Source organism: Paralichthys olivaceus, chromosome 17, assembly GCF_024713975.1.
Source record: "Paralichthys olivaceus isolate ysfri-2021 chromosome 17, ASM2471397v2, whole genome shotgun sequence".
NCBI lineage: Eukaryota > Metazoa > Chordata > Actinopteri > Pleuronectiformes > Paralichthyidae > Paralichthys > Paralichthys olivaceus.
The window spans coordinates 1,370,833-1,396,101 of NC_091109.1; the positions used below are offsets into that span (position 1 = coordinate 1,370,833).

General features: G+C 41.5%; 2 long non-coding RNA genes across 2 annotated transcripts in view; one reads left to right on the top strand and one right to left on the bottom strand.

Moving 5' to 3' along the window:
* Positions 1 to 3,007: 3,007 nt before the first annotated feature.
* Positions 3,008 to 25,269, bottom strand: part of LOC138405258 (uncharacterized) — a 43,426-nt gene continuing 21,164 nt past the window's right edge. The window contains exon 3 of the long non-coding RNA XR_011238947.1: positions 3,008 to 3,255. This is a non-coding gene — a long non-coding RNA (uncharacterized lncRNA). The remainder of the gene's footprint in view (positions 3,256 to 25,269) is intronic.
* On the top strand, positions 12,258 to 24,745 carry LOC138405257 (uncharacterized). Its single transcript, XR_011238946.1, has 2 exons — positions 12,258 to 12,396; positions 24,646 to 24,745. It is a non-coding gene; the product is annotated as an uncharacterized lncRNA (long non-coding RNA).

Consider the following 25,269-nt stretch of genomic DNA (forward strand, 5'->3'; position numbering starts at 1 on the left):
ATTTCTGGATCATTTCTCAAACGCCACCGGCTCATCCAGAGCGTTTCCAGCAAAGATAAATAAAATCTTGGTTTCAGTGGTCTATAAGGAGAACGTTTCAGGTTACTGCTGCCTAGCAGGGTATGTTATGGATGCACATTCCCCTTTGAGGTTTGGGCTCGGTGCCTGAGAGGAGTGGGTTCATCCACCAGGATTCACGTGTCGCCTCCTGCTCATCTGCTCACCTGCCAACCAGCTCCTCATTCCTCGGGTTCCACTGAGGTCAGGCCCCGGATCCGATGGAGATCTCAGTGAGTCAATGAGAGCGTCCTGCAGCTGAGAGGAATGTGGAGCGTACATATTCTTCACCTACTGAATGGACTGTGTGTAACAGTTTTACATTACTATCGTCGACCATTTGAGAAGCAGATTTCTATTTGAGTCTGCTGACTTTGAAAATGACTGTGCTCTAGATTTATTGTTTTGATTTTGTCTTTTAACTTCCAGTTGTTATTACGCAATTAAAAAGATCAACTGCCGTGCAAAGTTCCGAAATGCATTTTGTTCCAGAAGCAGGAACGTACGATGCTCCAGAGCTCAACCACTGCAGATTAAGAAAACAACTTCATCGATTTGACAAAAGTACAATGGACATGTTTAACATGTCCCACAAGGACAAGATGTTTGCACGGTAAATATCACAGCTCAGCCAAAGTGGTTTGACATTAGAAGAGAACATTGATGAGTTTCATGGATATGGAACAAAAACAAGTTACGATGGTCTGTGCTGCTGTGTCTCTGTTTTTAATGCAAATCTGTGGTTTAAAAGAAACTGATGTTTAAAGTCTCTAATTTTTAACCACCTTTATAGAAAATAAAATCCAGAAACATGTTTTGTTTCACAGAAGGATTGATGAGTCTTTTTATACTCATGTGGATTACACACATTACCAGACCAAGTAAACCCCTAAGAAAGAGATAAACATATATTAAGTCTGCGTTAATGAGAGGAGACGGGCTATGAATTCATTAGCTATAGCTATTAGTTAGCTAATTAGAAAGTCTCATTTAGGAAATTAGTCAATTTTAAGGCATTAATGTTGCTGCCTGCTAATGCACCGAGAGCAGCTACTGGCGATCTGAGCTCTAAATTGATAAGATGCATCAGTGCAGAAATGATCAAGTTCTCAGAGAAAAGCAACAAAGGCATTAACCAAATCTTTTCACGTCCATTCTGACTTTATCAAGTTCATTTAAAGCTGAAGACAATCATCCCGAGGGAGACACTTGTAGGTAAGTTTGTCCTGCTGCAATGTTTCAGCTTCTGTATCCTGCTATTTCTGAAGTGATAAAATATAAAAGGCAGTTGACTTTGACCCTGTCCTCACTAGATACATTACAAACCACCTGCTGCAGTGGAGACAAGGTCTTAAAGTCTAACAACTTTGCAATTTATATTAAGAGTTGTGAACTCAGGAACAACCAGTGTGCAATCACAGCTATGCAAATATCCAGCTTTGTGTTTCTCCACATGTTGGAACGTTCTGCAGAGAGAGTAAAACACGGGCGACATTATATCGTCACTCTCTCCTGCTCTTTATTGGATTTGGAGAAGTTTACATTCCAGCAGTCGCTGCTGAACTCACCACATGAGAAAGAAATTTGTTTTCTAAACACATTGATTAGTCTTCATCCTAAAGACCGCGGCTCACTAACCTCGCTCAAGTGACGTACGAAAGCTGAATGTTCACAATAGGATCAAATGAAGTCAGATTTTTTGCATTTTTCCTTGAAGAATTAGGACTAAACTTCTTTGTTCTTCGCTTCATCACAAACATTTGTGAACAACTCTCTGGTGTAAATTATATTCTTACTTCCAGAGTGCGTCGTCCTGTATCACTGTGATAACTACAGTCCTCTAAGTTTCATCACTTCACCTTTGAGAATCTGAAATGATAAAAAAATCATGTTGTTTTTAAAGCACAGTTTGATCCTTAACCTACACGTCTCTTATTCTTTACACTCCTCAGTCCAGTTAAGGGAAATCATTAAGAATAAGAGTGGAAGTACAGGTTAAGGATCAAGCTGCGTTAACCCTTTGCTTTTAAATAGAAAACTACAGAGATCAATGCTACTTCACCTTTGAGATCCTGAACTCTTGTAGCATTAATCAGTCACATTCTGTAAGGGTTAAAAAAAACCTGAAGAACCCAAGACACAGCTGGATCCATAACCTGCACTTCCGCTCTTATCCTTAATGTCTCCCCTTAAATGTCTCTGGTGCTCAATGAGAGTGGGCCAGATGTTGGGATGTTTGGACCACCGCGGTTCAGAACGGTGACACCGGGAGGAGGTGCAGCACTTTAGCCAATTATCCCAGCAGGAAGCGTCGGGCTCCTGTTATTAGTCTGATGTAACAGAATACACACAGACGGTCTCAGAAAGTTCTTTTCTGCTTTACTTCATTGTTGTGTGGATTTAAAGTGAAAGCAGACGTGGCTGAGAAAGGTGTGAATCCTTTGAGGAAACTTTGATCAAACTTAAGGTTTTCCAGATTTTCTGCACTCGACCTTAATAGAACATGTGAATGTAAAAACTATCAAATGTGGCACACCTGACACGCATGTCATATGAGCGGTGTTTAACACTGGCAGAGTGTGATGATGTCAGATGTGATGTGCAACGTTGGCTGTAGGGAGTTCAGGTGTAGATCTGAACATTAACAATGTACATTGGACCGACAAGTCTTATTTTATTTCATCTCTAGAGGAGTTTTATGAAGTTCAATAGACATTGCAGTTGTATTACCACAGCAACAATAATGTATCTTTGACAAAAATACCCATTGTTTTAAATGTGATGATGTGCAAATGGATTTTTAAAGCATACATAAATGAACGGGGAACAAATCAACCTGTTAACCTATGCTTTGGTTCTGATTGCACCTATAAACTATCTCTAAATCAATGGTGGTAATTTGGATGAAACAGAAAATGTAGAGAGAAATAAAGGAAAAACATAAATTATGCATCGATCTGTGTCTGAGGATGAAATGCCAGCAGACGTTCACAGCCACACCACCAGTCACATGCAGACGACATCTCAGGGCTCCTCAGATAATGAGAGTTAATAAACACAACAACCTAATTATGTTTCATAATGGAGACGACTAGCATGTCTCAATAACACAGAGGGGAGTCCCGCATGAACAATAGCGTCCATCGCCAGTGGGGTGGAGACCTCCTGACCGTGACACATTCACCCACGTCAAAAAATCTGCAGACAAACACAGAGGGAAGCTTTTAGTTTTTTTCTTAGCCATCGACAGGCCAGTCCACGTGATGGTTGGTCTGACACAGAGAGAAGACTGGAGGCTGCTGAGTATAAACCAGAGATTTACACACAAGTCTGATTTGTCTCAATAAATCTTCCTTAGCAGGGTTTCATCTGACAAAGATCTTCTAGAAGTATTACAGCTTACCACCCGTTATTATCAGCCATTATCCTTCTAGAAAAATCCTACAAGAACATTGAATAATTTTGAGTCACATAAAATACATTAAAATATACACATCACATCAATGAAAGAGTTAAACTATGACAACATGAACTCATATTGTAAAATATAAAATAATTATGTACAACTTTTGCAAAAGGAAAAACTAGAAGTAGGCTAGATTTACTATAAAGCAAAAATAAGAAAAAATTAATCTGTTAAAGAAGAGTAAAGATCTAAAATATTCAATCAGGGAGTAGATCAGTTTAGTTAAATGCATTGTTCTGTTAAATCACAGTTATTGTGAGCAGACCGACTGTAACGTGAGCAGAGCTCTTGTCTGACCTCTGACCTCTGATTGACGGTCGTAATGGATATTTTAAAATGTGTTCTCTACAGCTGAGACACTCCTGTTTTAAAATGTGCTTTCAGTATTCAAATAGTTTTCTTTTGATTTTTAATGTCCCTGCAGCCCCTTGAATTGACACCTGTGTATATATATATATATACATATATACTGTATACACATACTGTGCATATGTCTTCTGAACTGCATTTGTGGGGGGGAAAGTTGTATGAATCCTTTTGTGTCACCAGATGGAGCTACACAGAATCTGATAAACTGCATTGAGATAAATGAAGTGTGATACTTTGAGAGCTCCTCAGCTGCTGCTGGCAACACACCCGAATCTCTGCCCAAGCTCAGATGTATAGCTGCTCTGTGGGTAATGTAGGCGCTGGATATGTGGAATGAAAGAGTCTCTTGAATAAAACTTTGATAGTGCAAAGTGTCTGGTCTATATGTGGATATTTGCAGGACACAATAAACAAATAGCTCACTCTCTTTCCTGTTCTTATGTTGGGCCAATAACGACTTGTTCAGATCTCCTGCTCAAATAGAGGCCTGTGATTCTGACCTGCACTGTGGCCGCTCTGCCTCCAGGCCACAGTTAACAATGTGCTGTTTCATGTTCGGAACAAAAGAACCAAACTAAATCCTCCTCATATGTTCAGGTTGTGGGAACTCCAAGCCCTTCCCCTGGTCATTAAAACCGTCTAGCAATGAAACTCAAGCCTCACCTTGACTCAGACACATTCTTAGTGGAAAAAGAAAAACATGCAGGATGTTCCTAGAAAGAGTTTGCATGCACGTGCATGAATGCAGTATTTCTATTTTAATCTCACGTGGAAATGTTTCAGGTTCACATTCTTGGAGTGCAACACCAAGGACAGACGAGGTGTGATGCATCTGTCTGTCATGTGTTTGTGTCTCTCTTTACCTGCAGCTACTCCATGTTCAGGATACCTGTTTTTCATGCTGCTTTTTTCTCAGCTACTGTGTGTGTACAGAAAACTCCCTAACTAGCTGATTTATTGGGCTACACAAGCATCATACAAACCCAAACCTCATGTGGACTAACCCCTTTTTTACCTTGGGGCTACTCTTTTCCGGCCTCTCATGCCCCTTATAGAAAAATGCAGGAGGTTGTGGGGTCAGCGAATTCATTGCAACGAAGGTGCTACAAGCGAGAGCGACTTGTTTGATCTCAGCATGGTGCCTGTCTCAAATAAATTAACCGGCAATCAAGGCTATTTAGTTTGGTTGGGGGCCATTTGTGCAGGCATCATTAACTTGGCCAAATTCAAGTATTTATGGGAAAACGTGTGCTTTGTCCTCACTGAAACTCTTTGTAGAGGCTAAATGTGCAGTGCAGGGGTCCTGCTTCAAATCGCTGTGACTCAGTACCCGAATGATGAACTTTCAGGGTAAAAGTATAATAACTTTTTTAATGAACACATTGCAGAGGTGCTGTTTCTCCCGACTTCAAAAGCCCCTCATTTCTCATATAAATGAAAGGCACTTATTGCAAACAGAAGCCTCTGCATTATGGTTGTCTCCATACATCAGTCACTTTCAAGTCGATTATGACCTCGAGTTCAACGGCTATGTCATCATTCAGTCCAGACGTCTGTAGTGATCTCTTAATGTTAAATGTGCCAATCCGCATGGTAATATTTTATTGAACAGAGTGAATTGCACCTCAAGCTGCTGCTCTATGCAAACACCCACCACAGACCCACATACACACATACACTGTCGCTCTAAACCTGAGACGACACTTCCTCCCCTCTGCTGCTTGCTACAGTAATGATCACAATGGAAGAGTTCCACACCACATTCTGCTTCAGTTTCAGGACAACGAGCCAGACCGGCCTTTCGTCTGCTGCAGTGGATTTCCTCCTCTGCGAGCTGCCGTGAGGTCATCGACCAACACTCCATTGCACGTCTGTCTGTTCGCGCACATCAAAGACAGAGGAGGTTTCCATGAGGAGGAAGTATCGTCATGTGGCCGGACTTCCTTCCTGTTTATAGTGACGGTATGAAAAAAGTTTTGAAAAGCTGCAGGTTTTTTTCTTTACTTCTACTTGCTTCTTCAATAACTGGTTTGATTCTTAATTTACTATTTGGTCTACTGACACTGTGCATAGAATTCTGCCTTAAAACATAAAACCCATCTTGTCTAAAATGTCTTTAAATGTCCTCATTTTTCTTCTTTTATATGGTTTATTTGTATTTTAGATGTCTTCAAACCACCAGCCACCAGGAGGCGATCAGGGTGGTTTGGCTTCACTTTTCAAGGAGCTGTAATGTCTTGAAATAAATCTTATTCTGTCCCCTCAAGGGTCAGCACCATGAGGACGACCTGCTATTTTTCTCAGTGGTGTAAATGACAAATCAAAAATTGCATCATCAAAGCTGAGCAAATCCACTAATTTCTGTTGTTACACAAAAATGAATTATATTGATTCATATTTCACCATTTTAAAGAGGAGTGTGGCTGCAGCCTAAATGATTATGAGTGCATTATAAGCATTATAAGTCGCACAAAACGTATTAAGTCACAGTGACTGAAGGTGCCCAAGGGATCTGCAGAGGAAGAGGCAGCCCAGAACATACCAGAGAATCATTCACAACTTGCGCCCAGTGGCTTTAAGGGATGTTTGTCTTTCATCCATCAAATATTTCCACAGCAGTGGCTGCGGCTGCTCGTCCTTTTCTGCATAACAGTCTCCTTCTGCCCAGTGGGACCCGCTGACGTCCTACAAATGATTTACAGCGGTGGAGAAAGACTCGAACCTAAAGTGGACACCACCGGGTCTGACAGGTTTTAAAGAGGGAAATACTATGTGTGACTGATCGGTGTATGTGAGAGTTAGGGGACGAGATTTCTGATGAACATACATGACACATAACCATAAATACCCATGAACACTGGATGTGTACACTACCATAGGTGTAGGATGTCTGCTTGTAGGCGGCAAAGGCTTATTTCTGAGTATGTGTGTGAGTGTCTGTGTGTGTCTGTGTGTGTGTGTGTGTGTGTATGTGTGCTATGTACTGTAACATAAGCCAGCGGAGAGTCTCCAGATACACTTTCTAAAGATGGGGCGAAGTCAGAGATGTACAGTTTCTTGGAAACTAGAGTTGCTGTGCAGCGTAGTTTGCTAAGTTAGGACACATCTGTCTGTGTTCACATGCACACGCACGCACACACACACACACACACACACAGATGAGATTTATGAAGCTGTTTTCGTGGAATGCAAAGCTGGCTCAACAGTTCCTCGCACAACTCACATTGCAAGTTAAAAAAGACACAAAAGTGCCAAGGGGCCCAAACTCAATTTGTGTCGTACGTTGGGTTAAGGTCAAGTAGTGTCAAAGATCATTAGGGGAAGCAGCATACATTTACAACAACATGAGAAAACATCCATAACTATAAACATTTACATTATCCCAACAATCTAAATTAAATTGAATAACAAGTTTGATATATTTGGAAATAAAAAGCTCTTATTTTGGCTACTGTATCAAATGAAACCCAAATAAACTGTTAGGTCACCGTAACATATGATTGGTGTGATAACAGGTGGGTCACACACAAATGGTCATCCATGTGCTGAAGTAGGCACTATTACACAACACAAGTCTCCAGCAGAATGTGTCACATGTGGACAGACAGTCAGTTGTGTGAGTGGACAAGACACGGCCCTGATATAAATATAGGAGTTCAAGGAACACATCCAAATTGGCAGCTGCACTTTCACGGCACTGGTAATTGAATACAACTGAAAGGTTTGCTGGAATGACACGTGCCATAAGAAGGAGGACATATGCAGCATTTGAGTTTCCGTGGGCAGATATAAGCTATTAAAGGTCATAAATACTTTAAATCTATAGCGTTTGTCCAAGTGACTTGGATTTCGAGCTTTAAGTTTCGGAGGGAGTCAGGATGAGAAGCTGGGGCCACGGTGGAGAGCAGACGACGGTGGGGGAGTCACGGTCACAGTATGTCCTGTCCTGGCCCCTCTCCTGCAGCGAGGGCCTGCTTGCTGACAGGGGAATGACATCACCAGGGGGGCCCTTTGTCCCCCTTTTTGGGAGCGTTGAAATTTTGCACACAAAGGCTGCGCGCTGCTCCTATCTCCAGATCTGAGTGGACGCAGCACTTTTGAAAATCCCTAACAAGATTAAACCATAGTGCAATCAGCTGTCAGTCCGCACACACTAGCTGCTTCTCAGAACTCACATAGGAGCTAAAGCCGGCTGTTCAAACTAAACACGCAGAGGCCACATCCACAACTATAGTGGGAAGGATGGGAAACTCTTAACAGCAGGAACTGGTTTAAACTTTTCAGATGCCAGATAAATCTAACCGTCCATTCCACAATCAGGAGTCAATCAAAATAACTTTTATACGTGTATTTACTTGTGATAATGATATTGTGAACTATAAGTTAAATCAGATTGTTGTTCACTGGACGGATGTGACGGAGAAGAAATCAGGAGCTCAGATGATCACGTGAGGATTCACGTCAGTCCCCGATCGTGTCATGAGAATAAAACAGCTGTTCTGCTTGTTATATATTTATATTTACTGTGGGGCGGCATTTTTACTTTTCCTTTTGTAAAGGATGGTCCGATGTTTTCTGTGCTAAAGGAGATAGGTTTTGATTAGTTGCAAGCATTGAAGCTCCTCTCCTTATCATTTAGAGGATTTGAATCCTGCCTCTCAATTTTACACACAGCATAAGAGAAATTAACTGTTTTTTTTAATGACGCAGTAAATGTTATATAAAGTAAAACAGATGCCAGGAAGTCAAATTCCAACCCAAGCTCAGCTTTCAGGAGCTTATTTTGGTCTAAAAGTTATATTGATGAGAAAATGTTGATGTCCTCTTGTTTTTTGTACGTCTCTGTTTGTGTTGGGTGTCTGTTCCCATGCGCTGCAGGATCTCTAGGTGCATTTCCCTCCTGTTACATCACTGTGCCCCTGAGAGCCGCTGACTGCACATAAATCAAGGCCGTACACAAGTGGGATCCTTCATCCTTTTTAATTTCAAAGAAATGTCTGTCCTGTGCTGGTACACTTAACCCCTGTGATGCTTCACAAACAGATGAGTGGCTGTTGCTGCTGTTGTCCAGATGTAGACCTGCAGTATCTCGATATTTTCCCAGAATACAACGTAACTCAAAAAGCGCATAACTCAAACGCACATGATGAGAATAAATTCCGGTGTTGCGAGGGGTTCGTTCTCTGTGTGGCTCCATGTATCAGGATATCTCTACTTTCATTTTTGTGCCTTTGCTGCAGCCTCACTCTCAAATAACAAGTTGTCCATTTTGTAAGAATATAAACAGTTAATAACTGAGAGGATGGTCCGTTGTGATACGGCTCATCATGTCAATTTTCAGTATTACAGGCTTGGACTTCTCAGTAATCCTTGCGTCAACAGTCTGTGTGGTGCAACTTTCAATAACACACTGTAGGCAAACAATGATAACACCCTGGCATCTGGCCAGGGATGTAGAGTACATTACAAACTGGGGCTTTTGACAACCCATCATTTTCAGCTTCCAGTATCATTACTGTATTTTGTATTTACTGGTACATGTCTGATGTCCAGGAGCAGATGGTATAAAATACTGTTGTCACCTTGATGTACATTTAATCATAGAATATGTAAGAACTAACTTTTCTCTTTATATCTTCTCCTCTTCTATAAAATTTTTATATCCAGCACTTTAATACCTGCATCGTCACATCCCAGATCCTCCACTGGGCGCCTCTTATAACCTCCGCCAAGGAGATTTTTCAACCCTATCTGTTTGTTTGTTGGTTAGTTAGCAGGATTACTTAAAAACGTTTGGACGGATTACCACAGAACTGGAAGGATGCGATTTCAACCAATCTAATGCGCATGTTAACTCACTTCATCGGAGACTGCTATTTTGCATAGCTGCGTGTTAGAGGCGCATGATTTCATGTAAATATTGAATGAGACTCAATCTTAATTAAAGGACCAATTAAAGGAGTTAAAAATGGAACAATAAGTGCAATGTAACGGAGTGTCTGCTTTAATTTCAGATCTGAGACATTAAAGAGGAGACAAGTTGACATGAAGACCTTAATGAGGCGGCCAAAACAATGGGAGTCACAAATCAGGTCAGGTTTCCTTAATGAAGACAAAAGGCTGCCTTTATTAGTCAGGGTAATTTCATTGTTCAGAAAAGGTGTCACTGGACATTTTACTTAACTTGCACACGTTCAAGTCAAGGGCCACATGGGAAACGTTGGATCTTTGCACCAGTTGTTTAGATAATTGTGGAATCGACATCAATTGGAAATAAACTGAGATAAACTCAATGCTGTGTTTAGGAAAAGTTACAGCTCTGGTCAAGGGTTTAACCTCTATCACCTGCAGGAAGTAACCAGAGTCTTTCCATAATCAACAAGAAAATCAATATGGAACAATAGATGAATAATGTGCAGTCAAGTTGTGCTTTTATTTAGTTTCTGTGAACAGTGAAAAGTGCTTTCTTTTGAAGTTTCCCTTCTTTTATATTTCAGACTCTAAGTTGTGTTTTGTAACGTCAACCGTGTCATCGGATGAGTGTGCCGATGAATGCAAATCTGTCACATCACTCCAAACAAGTCTTTTGAGGAATTAAGACCCTATCAAAGTATGGACGACCTCTCCGCCCCGCTGACCCTGTCACAGCCGCCTATAGATTCAGCCCCGCGGGTCAGACTGGTGTCAAGCCTTGTGGTTCAAAGGTGAGAATAAGACCAGTGCCATCCTGGAAATTAGACCAAACTAATTGTCCATCAGTCCACTTTAATTACAGCTGAGACAAAAGGGGGTCTAGTTCGCCCTTTCCAGGGCCATAACACCGGCCATGAGCGGGGGTGGGGCAGGGTGGGGGTTATTACAGATGGAAAATGAAATTATGCATGCTGCAGTGCACCGGACACAAAAGCAAATTCCCAATTTAATTAACAAACAAAGGCTGTGAAACAAGAAGCATGCACTGTAGATGGGTTATAACAGATACACATCTCTCATATTTTTCCATGCTGATTTCTGTTTTCATCTGTACTTCATGTGGTATAAAGATAATTGAAATATCTTAATAATTGAAAATGGATAACGCTAGCATTCAATGATAATTTAACATTTCCAAAACGTTAAACAACACTTTCAAATGCTGTATTTCACACAGAAGTTTAAATGTCTTCTTTGCATATACATCCACTCACATCTTTTTTAAATACAACTTGCTTGATCATGTGTTTTCAGATCATCTTTTTTTACCCGAACAGACCTCACTGTTTACGTCAATCACCGCAGCTTTAACTTCAGCCCTGTCTATCATTCATTCGTGTCCCAGGGGGGAAATCGGACCCTTATTAAAGAGCTCCTCGTCTGAGCTAAATCCTTTGCGCCAACATGTGAATGGTGATGAGCATATTAACATTAGCATATTAGCAGCGTACAGCTAGTTAATAGTCTGGGTGATCCCCTCTGTTACTCCCACTGCAGCCTGTTTAACCCAGTCAGCAGCAGGGATCTCCATGTGCAGACAGTCTGCTGCTCCCTTGGTGAAAGGTTTAGTGCATGTGCTTTGATCAGATACCAGTGGATTCACCTTCCTCTGTCTCTGCTGCATTGTGAACCAACTCTGGAGGATAAAGACGTTGGTATATACACCCTGGTCCAACCCATGCTTTGACAAGGAATCCTCTGGCATCTCCTCATTTCTGTGCAGAAAAGGCAACAACACGTGAAGCACTAAACCCAAAAGACGCCATAAGTGCACTTAAGTGCATAGGGGCCTTTTCTCTTGAAAGTGCCATCAGTCGGAGGACCAGCGGAGTGTGCAGGAGTGGTCTGCACATGCACTGAGCTTGTGTTTGGCTGTGTTGTTGACCTGATCTATGCAAATGGCCAAGTGTGCTCTAAATGTGTTGCTGTTGCTGGAGGCCATAAGGCCGCATTCCATATCTCCGCTCTAAGTTTGCCGCCCAATATTCAAGCCACGTGCAGCTCTGCAGAACCGCTATAGAATATCATCCTGCAAGTAATTCCTCACAGAGTGGAATGCCTATTTTTGGCTAGACTGGTGCATTTTTCTGTATGGGGGAGAAAAAAAAAGTCAAATCTTCCTGACAGCACTGTTGAGCAGTCACAGCCAGCTGTTGAGTGTTGTTTTTAAGGACTCTTACTGTAAAACATGTGCCTAGCTTCCTTAAATCAAGCTATTTGTGGCTGTATAATTGCAGTCTAGACATGCTTCTGCTTTCTAACATTTATCTAGAGTTACCTTTGAATCCACAGATCATATACACACAGACTGTGTGCAGTGAAAACATGGACTTCTCAGTGAGATTAGGACAAACACTTGAAATGTTTATCAGTGTTTAAAATTATAGTTTGATTTTAGGCTTAAATTATTCTATTTGGGAAACACATTTATTCATTTTCTTTCCTGTTTAGCTGAGGAGATTATTCCCTCTGCAGTAGCTAACTGCCCCCCCGAGCAGTATTGATCGTCTCATCTAACTCTCGGCTGGAAGGTAAATTACCATACTTCTATATTACATATTTCGTTTTTCAAAAAGAAATTTTAAAAATGGTTTCCACAGCCATGCACATGTACTATCATATATCAACATGTACTCAAAGTGATGTTAATCCAATATATCTGAATTCTCATTGAATGTTTAATCGTTAATCATTTTGAGTTATTTAATCCATTTTTCCAGGAGCCTTCACTGTTTTGTGCTCCCTAAGTTTTCATGTAAAACAGACCAGTATGTGGGTGTGGAAAAGATCCAGACAGGAAAAGTTTTATTTTTGACATCACAGCTGCAGAATCAGGTCCTATAGTGAAGTATGAAGGAAGTGAAGGGAGGGAGGTAAAGTGTTTCGGGAGGAAAATGAGTTTTCCGCTCATAGCGGGGGAGTGGAGGGCACTGGAAAATTGGATATTGCACAATGAAAATTCATTAGGTCGAATATTACTCGGACATAAAAAGAACCGTTATCTTACACAAAAGATCATAACACGTCATTATGTGAGTGTTAGAAACTCACTACTGATATTGCTTCTATTAGAAACATGTAGATATACCTAATGGCCAGCAATTACTTTGGAGAAATACTAAATCTGTCTATATGGGACAGACTGTACATACTGAGAGAACAGTGAATACATTTAATCTAGAGGAAAAACGAGCAACATATGTTGGTGATATAATTCAGTGGACAGGTGTTTAATAAAGAAATCTGCAGTGGGATTAGGTTTAATCAATAGATGAATAACTTCATGTTTGAGATTCATGTAATGTACATGCAGTTCTTTATTACAAGCAGTTTGTCCTTCATATCCGTGTTGACAGACTATAATGAATCCATCGACATCGCTGATCCCTTTTAAACTTTATGAATGTTAAAGTTGAAATGCGAATACCGAACAGAACCAGATCGTTCACACTTTGAAGCCATGAACTCTCTGACCACATCCACTTGTACATTCAATGTAAAGGAGAAAGTCCATCAATCAAAGTGTCCTTCAGGGGAGCAGTGAAAGGCTTGATGTTGCGCAAACAGTAATTTGACTCATCCATACCCTTAACGGGGCCCTGGTGGTGTCACGTTGTTCCCCTGCGCCTGGAGTCACAGTGGGGATCTCTGCAAGGCCAGACCAGGACTCCTGCATCTGGAATTGTCTCCTTGTTTGGAGAAGAGAGGCCTAATGGGAAAAAATATACCACCTCATCACCACCTCTCAGTGCTGCCATAATGGAGCATCCATGGTCATTAATAGAGCGTACCTCCCACCTCAAGAGTCTCTATTCAGTCTCTGTCATCATTCACGGCCATCACTTCCTCAGAATTTAATGGCTTTGGAGGTCCCTTTTATCCCATTGTCTCTGCGCCTCTGAGTTCCTTCCCCATTTAGGAGCCCGAACCAGAGGACAGGCCTGTTAGTTGGGCGTTGGGGCTGACCTCTGCACCCCTTCACCGGAGAATCCTTCAGCTTTGTTTTGGGCCTCTGTCCCCCTTGCCAAGGCAAATCAGACCCCAGGCGGGTCATAGAGAGAGGGAGCCACTGGGGGTCTCATTGTCTTCCCATTCACATCATAGACAAGTGGCCCGGAGTGGACATCAGACGCTCCATATAGCCACACACACTGAAGGGACAATGTCCACACAAAGTGACAGCTCCTATTGGGAGAGGAATGCATGTGAAACGCGAGGGTTCAAAGAAGCACGCCAACAAACCAAGCACATGGGAATATTTGATTGCCAAGCGCTATTTCTCCCTCTTCTATCTTCTGGTGACATCCACACAACAACGAGGAAGATTACAGTCAGAACCGTTTATTATAATGTAGGTTCATCCTATAGCATTGTTCATGCATTAGGAAAATATCCACATGAAGCTGTACATAACATTTTCCAAGTGCTTTACTCAGAAATCCTTGAGGAAACCAGCCGGAGATCATCAGGTCTGACCAGCACAGGCTGATTCTCCTCTCTGTGCTTTAGGGGGCAGGAGAGAACCAGAGGAAAAGATTGGCTGGACCTCACAAGCAGGGCCGAGAGGTCGGAGCGAGTCTGTGGCTGGGAGTAAGATTAGGAGGCAGCTGAGAGAGGGCACGCGGGCGTCCTCCGCTGCACATTCCCGCCATGGCCCGAGGCCAGGAGCTGGGGATTAATAGAGACTAAAGAGAAGGACTGGCGTTGGCAAGTCACCGACAATCATTTCCATGCATTTTCTACTCGTCTTACTGATGACAATGTGCATTTGAATGCATGCAAATCAGGGTGCAAGGACTAATTTGGAGTAATGTGCCGAAACTCATGCCGCGCTCGTTTAATCCCAGATTCATTCAATTACCCTCTTGGCAGATTTTGGCACATTTGCACATCCATATAAAATGTGGAGCTTGTTGCTGTTGAAATTTCCCAGCTGACTCTTCACAGCGCGTTTTCTCTGTCCTGACGCTGTACGTGTTCTCATCATTCATTTTCTCATCAATCTCAAGTGGTGATGTTGTGAGATTAGGGCACCAGAGACTCCTGCAGATCTATTGAACAACAATTCATTGCCTCATCACAGGACACACTGCTGTTTTGTCAGCCCTGTGAAAAGCAGCTTAAGAGGTTCATCTTTAGCGATTCCTGCTGAGTTGGAGCTGAACCTGAATAGCAGCATGTAATAGTCTTTCCAGCGTCTGGACAAGGTGGTTTCAGTCTAGGTGTACTCACGTCTGCCAAGCAGGAAACTGGAAATCCATGTTTGAGACTAGACAAGTGGCTGCTTCCTATTATGTACTGTTATCAGCCAAACAAGATGGAGACAGGCGATAACAGAGAGGCCGAGGGTTAAAGGGCTTATAGATGTCCCACATGACTCATTTCTATTTTTCTGAAAATAGCATAAGAACAAAAAACAATCGATTCATTTTCCAAAGTGTTGGAATAAAAGAGTTAATGATCATTGCTTTAATGGTTTAAGATGCAGGAACTGATACCAGAGCACACGACGCTGAGCTCACAGTAACTCAACAGGTTACAATAAGATGCTGATTTAAGCAGATCAACAGATGTCTGAAACAATCAATTCACACACCCACACACACACACAGAAATAAGAATCAGACCTTAAACTTAGTCACATGTGGTTAAATAATAAATTCATGTTCAGAGCTGGGAAACACCCAGGGGCGTCAGGCCTGTGTACTTAACACGAGACAGTTTGATTGGGCGTGTGAGGATATTTATGAATTCCCTCAGGCCTGTGATGAAACTAAAGTTATATTTGCAGATACTTTTCATTTTTGTGTGTGGGATAATTACTTTGAAACAGTACCAGCCCAGACACAGCGCTGTAACACAATCAGTCTTCAGATGCAGCCTATTGTCTGTACTGCCCCTTCAGATTAGAGAATACTCACAATCTTTAATTCCACTGGAAGGTTTATAATTCATTTTCCAGTTTACATCCTTTTGTCAAAAGATTTGATTACAAGGTGTCGTTGAGTCAGTTTTAAAATCATTAGTAGAAGACAGAAAGATCCTTAGCACATTTTAAATATATATAAAAAATATACAGTTACTACTAACCCCTCATACATAAGTGTCTATAGCTGCATGGTGAATATGATTTAGATCACATGCATGTAAAACAAATAGAAGGAAGCTATTAGTGCAAGAACCTGAACATAATAAACATTCAAATAATGAAGAATAATAGTAACACTTCTGTTCTTTCTAACATTTTAACACATTTAACATTTGTAGAGTTGGAGTTTGTTGGACTGGATCTCCGTGTGCTTCACTCATCTTATTTTATTTGAACACTTTCCATCGTCGTATTTTTTGGATTGTGTTTACGTGTGTGTAGTCTTTGTTCCAGTATCAGGAGTCGATTTAGCACCTGATTCTTGCAACAAAAGAACAGCACAAGCTCTTTTATAAAGATGGAGGATTAAACTGTACGTGTGATGTCAGCGAGGAACAAATAAATTAGATTTGGAACACTTTGGTTTTTCTCTTTATATATTTTTCCTCCCAGGTCTTAAAGAGGATCAATTGAACTCAGAGAACTCTGCGCCCGCCCCCTCACCTCTAGTCCTTTCAGTGTTGCCATGTGGACGTCATGGAATGTGTGATGTCACCCAAGAGCACACACACAGCACATGTTCTCACCTGGTTTCTGCAGCAACCAAACCACAGCAGCTTCCTTCCTACACATTTCATAAGATGTATTCAGTGAAAGGCCTCATGCATACCTAGAAAAACACAGGGAAATCAAGCAGACTGCTGCACAGGTTACGTTGTCATCCGGGGCTGTGATGGACAACAATAGATTTTTTCTGCTTTTGTGTTTTTTTTTTGGTGTCAACCTGCGTAGTTCTGTGTAACTCACAACGGCTAAATTTAAAGGTTTTGCGGCTTCACATTTTTTCACGAACAGCTTTCTAATACATCAAAGGCTCAACGTGTGACAGTTTCTGGCTGCGGCTGCTGCACGTTCAGGGCCCGGGACAACACACTGATAAAAGAACACAAACTGCTTTTCATCTTAAAATACTCACGAGTCTCTACGTTCACCTGAGAACAGATAATAAACATGTCTCCTCGCGAGAATGTCTCCGCTCTAAGGAAAGCCATTATCTCGCGTTGCTTGAAAGCAAATCTCAACAATGATGCCATAATATAAAAAACTTATGTTAGCTCAGTTCAAAGTTTTTGCATTATCCTGCTAACTATGCTGATGAACACATATATAGATGTATCGGAACTGTGGTCGCTGATCATTGTCTTGGCAAACTTAGCAGATTTAGCTGCTTGTGGTGTCTCAACAGTTGAGTTTTGTTGAGTTTTTAAAGTAAAATGTTGAGCTTCATATTGACCATAAAGACCTAAGAGTGGTATGAATCTCCCCTGAACTTAAATTTTAATGTCATCCGTCAACACTGGCTCTACTGACAAAATGACACAGGTGATGTTTGAGTGAGTGAAGACGATAAAGGAGCTTTATGTCCATCAGTCCTGTCTCTGCAGACGGGATAAAGGTCTGCACAGACTTCTACAATTAGACAACCACACAAAAGGCAACACTCAACCGACTACGGTCCAACTGTCTCGTGCACACTGTGCACAGAAAGAAGTGCCGTACACGGTGTGTAACCACTTAACTCGCTCAGACTGACAAACAGCTGTTAATGGCAGTTTATCATGAACCTTTTTCTTTCTTTGGCAGTTGACACACCACACGGTTTGACTTCTAATAATACACGCGCACATTATCCTGGCACACTCGCACACGCTCGCCACACACGGCCCGCTCGGCGCTGCTCCAGGCCTTATGTGTGACTGCCGTGACTGGTTATCTCCATGGCAACGGGAATGTTGGCCCTGGCGATTGCCAAGAGAGCAGCTGGTAGGTAGTGGCAGATTAGTCTCCAAACAGATTTACAGCCGGTCAAGTACGGCATGGCCTTTAAAACAGAGGAAGAAATGATAAAGAAGCCATTAGAGTGAAAGAAAACAAAGAGAGGATCATAGCGGAGAGGAGAAACCTCTGAGTTGAGGTGTGGAGTGTGTGAGTGTGAGTGGAGCTTGGAGGGTGAAAGTTAACGACGATAAAAGACGAAAAACACCACGATTCAGTTTGTTTGGTCTCCTGCTGTGATTCAGTACAGTGAGAAATGAATTTTGAACCGCTCCATTATGCTTATTACTCAGTTTGCCTCTCAGGTTCTCAGGGAGATCAGAGAACACTTGCAGTTAAAAATGAATTTTTAAATCAATAAACAACTTTTGAAAATAAGTTATTTATTAGAATAAACCAAATGAAAGCATTCAAAAACTAGAAATTACATACAACACCTAGGGCCAAAGCTCTTTTCATACAGCCGTGATTCTTCATAGAAAATATCAATATACAGTACATCACATATTTGCAATCCCAAAAGCTCACAGAAAGTATCCTTCAGAGTTTACACCAAGAATCATTATTTCCTCTCCATGTTTATTTAACCTGTCTCCAGTGTGCTATGCATCTTTCCGCACCTCCTCTTGAACATGACCCTGCTTATAACAAGTCATAGTCAAGTTCAAGTGACAGATCTCCTTAGTGGCCGTGGCAAATTATAACAGGAGCAAAGGTCAGCATGGAGAGGGCGGGGGGTTGACGACACACTGGATTGAAACACCGGAATCAAACATGGAGGAACGAAATGTACATTTGCTGCATGGTGACGATGAAATAAATGCAAAATGAAGAGTTTTTCCTTTTTGGTTTACAATGTCACAAATTACCTTTTAACTTCAACTTCTCAACAAAAAAAATGATATGATGATTAGAACCACCCAAACAGGTGGACGTTGAGCTGTCTGAGCTTCCTACTTTCTTTTTCTTCAGCGCTTCAGTGGAATTATAGATCAAGCATAATATATCAAACTAATGTAGATGAATCCATGTTAAAACATTCCAGATGAACTTTTGATATTTTCAGCCGCTCCCTGCAACCTCAAATCCAACTCTGAGGTTTGAAACTACGTTTATTATGACATGACTCAAAATCCACGTCAGTGCAGGGAATGATAATGTTGCGAGGAGTCGTGCACGCCCTCCTGGCTTTATATGCCTTTGCATGTGCAATTGTTTTTATGACTTTTAAGAAAATGTCGAAAGACATTTCTCATCCTGACAGCAGGTGATTTAAATTCAAAACAAGTGTGTTTCAGGAGAGTCAGTGTCTATTACAGTGTTTTATGTTTCCTGCAGTCACGATTTGCTGACTTTTACTGCTGCTGAGTAACAGAGACATAATTTGAAGTATTCCTGCTCTGAGTGGTAATGAAACTCAAGTACAGAGCTTTTACATTGATGATGTGTCCATTAGAAGCAATAGTTTTAAATCTGATCTAAGTTGTGCGTATTTTCTGGACACCAAGAGAGGACAACATGTCTGTTTGGACATTTTCTATTTACATCCCAACAGACATAAGAAACACATCAGTCAATAAAAAATAAAAAACGAGTGGCAGCCTTCCAGCATTTGAAAAACACATTAAAATATTATTCCCTGACGAATTATCATGTAGAATTCTCCCTATGATTAATAACACACTACAACTAAAGTTTTTACACTGCCAGCATTGCCAGGCCATCCATTACCAGTCAGTGTGGGACTGATGACTGCATTGATTCACTTTGACTGGCTGCAGTATTCCCAGTCCAGTCTGACTCAGGAATATTTGCCTTCGCCAACAAGCCTCCCCTTTTCTTTTGCCGCGCTCATGATGTTAACACTTGGCTGTGCGCTCCGGCAGCTCGTCACTTGCAGAACAGATAAAAGGAAGCATAATCGACAATGAAGGTGGTGATTAGCACACCATGTACGTCCGTGTTTAGCAGTCACAGCTTGTTTGTGCAACTTTTGGTAAATACTCGTGAGGAGACATAGGGGGGGTGTTAATGTGTGTCGGTGGGTGTTCGGTTGGCAAGTGGTCGAAAGCATCTTGCAGCAGGCGACGCACTCGACATCACTAACCTACCAAAATGCATTGGCTTCACCTTCATTACCTTAAAGGCAGCATGACACCACTGGTGACCTTGTGTCTGCTTATCAAAGCTAATCACCTCTACACTGAGGAGCTACATGCACACGAGATGAAAAATAGACAAGGATTACGCAGGATTTGAACCCCCAAATGAACAATTAGGAACAAGTCGAGGCATGTCCTGCCGAGCGCCCCACTGCCATCCCATCAGTGGGTGAGCATGAAGTGCCGCATGAATCCACAGACTGTTAGGACATCGCTCTCTTTCTACACAACCAGCAGCTGCCTGGTGCAGCTGTCCGGGGACGCAGCTTTAGATAAATGCAACAGAACTGGTCAAAACACACCAAGAAATCAGAACAGGTGGAGAAAAAAACATAAAGAGGCTCGCTGCACAGATTCATCCATGAACTGAAAACACGCTGCGCCTCCAAACAACTGTCAATTTCTTATTAAACATGACAGGATCTGTGGATGGATTACTGAGCGAGCCCACCGGACAGAGCCAGAGGGGCCGGGGGGGGCCGACTGACTGTGAACAGTTTTAAATAGAAAGTCAGTCAGATGATTACAAAGAGACTGAAAACAAACAGCATGTTAAATAATCACAGATATGTAGAAGAAAAAAAGAAAATGCAAAACAGCAACACAAAGACTCAATATGTGCACACAGAGACACACTAAACGACCATAAAGAAAAATTAAAGATGATATTTAAAACAACTATATTAAGACATAAAAATGTCCACAAAGGCACACATCAGGGTCAGACAGACACAAAATAACCAATGGGACACAAAAATGACTATAAAGACATGCAAAACAGTTGCATAGAGACATAATGTGTCCACAAAATGACCACAAAGACATAAAAATTACTAGAGAAATTTAAAACAGTGTCTCAAGGATGTCCAGAAAGACACAAAATGACCACATAGACAAATAATTTTGATAAAGAAATGCAAAGCTGCTACACAGAGACATAAAATGTATGGAAGAGACAAAACAGCGATGCAAAGAGACACAGACTGACCACAAAGATGCAGCCACATCATTTGTCAGTCTTGCTTCTATGCAGAAAAGCTTGTAGACGTCTCCGCTCTTTGTCTTGTACTCTGTCCATGACAAGATCGACAATGGTCTCGTTGATTTCACGAGCTTCGGCCTGAAGGCTCCTCTGTACAGTTCTCATTGTGTATCAATCAGAACCGTAAAAAACATAACTTTTTACGATGTGGAAACACACAGGCAAAATGAGTCAGTGTGTCTTAACAGCCTCTCTTATGTAATTCTGTAGCTTGTAAGTTGGCTCGGTGCCTCTCGACCTAATGAAAGAGCTCACAGAGAAGCTCAGTCTTCATTTTTTTTTAAAGTGCTACTTCCAGACATCAGGGCCTTTAACTTGTCCTAAATCTCAGAGACATGGGGACAATGGCCTCTGATTTTAAATGCATAGAGAGAGTATTAGTCAGAGTTCAGCGAGGTGCTGCTGTAAGAGTGCTACTGCCAAACTGGGCCATATATGAGGAAGGCTGGCACGCCGTCAAATATCTCACAAAAAAGGAAAGAGTGTGGAGTTCACTGAGGCAAAACCAGGTGCTGCGTGTCACTTTTTTAAACGATACCAACTATCATTTGTAATTCAGTCGCTCTAAAATGGAGAAAAGTGCATCACTGCTTGTCTTGAATTGTAAAAAGTCATATTGATGTTGTCTTTATTCCATCTGAGGGTGGTGATTTCATTATTCCATTGAACTTCATGAAATCAATATTTTCTTTGTTAAAAGGGCAACAACAAAAAAAAAGAGTTGATTTTCACTTTCCCTACAAAATAGGGAAAGTCTTCAATAGTGCAGAATCAAAACCACATTTCTTTAAAACGTTCTGGTGAAACTGAATCAAAAAGGACAGTTTTCTGTAATATTTTCCATCCGAGGCCTGGTACCTGTGCTGCAAGAGGCAGACTTTCCATATAGTGTAATTATATATTCATATGAACCAGTGTGTGGTTTGTTTTGAAGTGGGAGAAGAGTGAAGAAGCGCAGGCACCATGGTTTCTGCAGCGGTGGTTAATGGATAAACAATAGACTGCATTCTCTGCAAGTCCTCTGCTCCTTCCCCCTCGTCTTTTTATAGACGCCTTTCTTTCTTTTTCAGCGTCTCCTGGCCTTCTCCTCTGACATGGGGTTTAAACCGAGTCATATCATTAGGGAGTCAAGAGCATCTCGGTTGTGCCTGTGAGGTTTCCCTTCTCGGTTATATAATGATCTTCCCGTAGGCCTCTTCTGGTGTTGGCAGCGCTCCCTGCCTGCCTAACCCGGCCCAGCTTTGGCCCGGCTCCAGTCCAAACAGAACCCACTTTGTCCTCAACTCTGTCTTTGGCACCAGCTGTTCATGCACGACTCCAGCAGCTGACTCTTTTGTTTTACTTACAGCCGTCTTTTTCTTCTTACATCACCTTTTTCTTTTTTTTTTCCCTTCTTCCTTTCAGCGGTTAGATCTGTTTTTCAGGCCTCTCTGTTCCCCCTCTCGTTCTCTCTTTTTGTCTAATTTCTATTGATAGTTTTTCCAGCTCCCTCTTACCCCCGCTGTCTGCAGAGGAGGCTGTTAGTGCTGTGATGTATGAGGGCAGCTGATGCCCACCTGCTTCCCAGCAGTCAGTCTGGGGGTTGTTTCTGAGCTCCGCCATTGGTTATTTGCTGTACAGTCTGCTTTGCTGATGAATCAATACCAACTGTCACACCTGTCGCTGCTCTGGGTAAACACTGGATCGTTGATAAGTCATTAGTGACAGTGACTAATGAAGCAATAATTATATTTCTTTAACCCTGCCAGCAATCTGTCATGATCGGTTATTTGTTTACAACGTCATGATAGACCACTGAAGCTGGGAGCAAGTCGTATTTAACAGGGGGAAGAACAGCAGCGTCATTAGCGATGACTTACGGCCTCTGCGTTTCCTCTGCACTCCATTTGAAACGGTAAAATTCGTAAGAGGGAGGAATCGGCTCGGTAATTGAGAGTCTCTAGGAGGCAATTCACCAATAATCGCTCTCCTGTCACCGGCAGAATAACTGAGGATCTTCCTCGCTGCTATCTTAGCTCCGCACAGGCAAACGGACGACTGGTGACCTTCCCCACATCGGGAATAAATGATGGCTTCTGACAGGCTGATGAGCGGTTCTAGTAACGACCCTGATCAGATGATGACCTCCGCCAAGGAGGTTGTTTTCACCTGCGTTTGTTTGTCTGTTAGTTAGCACAATTACATAGAATCTACCACATGGATCAGAGGGCGGATCCAGGACATTGTGAAATAAGACATTTTTCAACATTTTTCCATAAAGAATAATTCATTGATCAAACATGCACAGGCGACTGACATTTATTAATATTCACAGACTCCTATGAAGGATGGGAGGGATGGGCCAATTTAGAAAACTTTAGTGTGGATGTGGATCAAAGATTTCTTTTTCATTCTCTGTCACATTTCAACATCGGCCATTTTTCAACATTTTTGTTTTTTGGAGAACAATCCACACATCTTGATTTTCCACTATTTATTTTATGACAAATCAGTTCTCTTTCTTTTTTCTTTTATACAGTATATCTACTATCTACTGCTCATCTCTAACAAGTCATGTGGGGGCCAGTTAAAGAGAACATTCACAGGGAACATTATGGAGCTACAATATTTTGGGGATAAATGAATTAACCCTAAATGACAATAGGCCTTTAATTTGCACGTAATATGCCTGTTTTTTTAATTTTTTCCAAGATCCATGAATTATTCTCTGAGAAATCAGTGTGAAAAATAACAAAAAAAAAACATTCATCATTTTGCAATGCTAAACAAAGTGATAAAACATTTCTGGATCAATTTTTTCATCTGGATCTTTGCCAAAGATGTAATTGGTTCTTTCTTGACTCGTGTCTCATCCGTCCATCGAGTTTCACAAAAGTCAGTGTTTTTTATCTTGCTGATGAACAAACATCGATTCTTCAGAATCTCTAAGCAAAAGCGACATTCAGAACAATATCCACACTGAGGTGAGATGTCACACCCTTCCTGACTTCATTATTTCCTCCCTACATGTCTCGGCAGCTGTCGCTCATGGGGTAATTGAGCAGAGGGGTATTATTGATTTGATGGTTAATTGTGTGTTGGACCTGAGTAGCTGTGTAACTGATAGATGTGACAGCTTTATGGTGCTGTTATGTATCAAATTTGGATTTTACGTGGTGCATCTGTCAGATCAGGCTGCCTCCTTCTTCCTGTTAACAACTCGGTGTGTGCAATTGATTTGTGCTGCAGGCGTCTCTCTGCACAGGGCTGTCAGTCCTGAGTGATATGTGCTGCGTTTAAGTTCTATGCAGACAACACTGTTATTTACTGTTCGACGCTTTGAGGCGTTGCAGCTGCCTTTTATTTGTTTCAGTGTTGCACCACTGAAGTGGCTCTTTAACGCTGACAGACTTTTCACTGGCGTTATGCAATGACAGTGGAAAATGCTCATCTGTGATTGAAGGGCAGATAAACGGCGTCTGGTAAAATGTCAAACTATTCCTTTGCATAAAATCTGAAGCTCGAGAAGCTTCTGTTTTGGTAAAACTCAGAGGGATGATGAACCTTGTTACTGACCAGCCCACGAGAAAACACGTTTTGCATTAGGATTTTAGATTTGTTTCCAACATTCATATATATTATTCACCCCCCGTGTTGTTCTCTCTCTTTTCAGACACTCCTGACCTGTCTCAAGCAGAAGAAACATTCACTACAGCCTATGGGACCTTTAATTACCTGTCTTCAACCCTGTCCCTTTGTTTGTTCGTTTTTAATCAAGACTACTTAATGGATTTTCACGAACCTTGTTGAATGATGGTCATGGGCCATCCTTAATTTAGGCTAAGGAATTTTTTATTACTTTCTTTAACGCTGCTCTAACTGATATCTGAGTGTGTGCAGCTTGATTGAATTTAAAGAGAACTGTTGGGCCTTAATTGCAGGCGGTAAATGCTCGTCTGAGTGCCATTGTAGTTTGTAAATAATATATTTTGCATATTTGCATCACTGCTACTCACACTACTGTGTCCTCTTTGTGTGCTGCTGGACACATATATTTTCTTTTGCTTTGAACAGAAATGTAATTTAAACTAGGGCAACGCTAATACACTGGTTGTGCATGTGTCAGTGAAAACAGAAAGCAGATTGTCCATTTGCAGTTGGTTGCTTAGTTGCAGAAAATACTATGAACAAAAAAAAAAAACAATGGCAAAAAGTAAGAGCAGGGATTTCTTTTTTTGGACGAGTTAAAACTGAGACTGACAGAGTGGGTACTCATCGCTGGTAGTCAAGGTGTGAC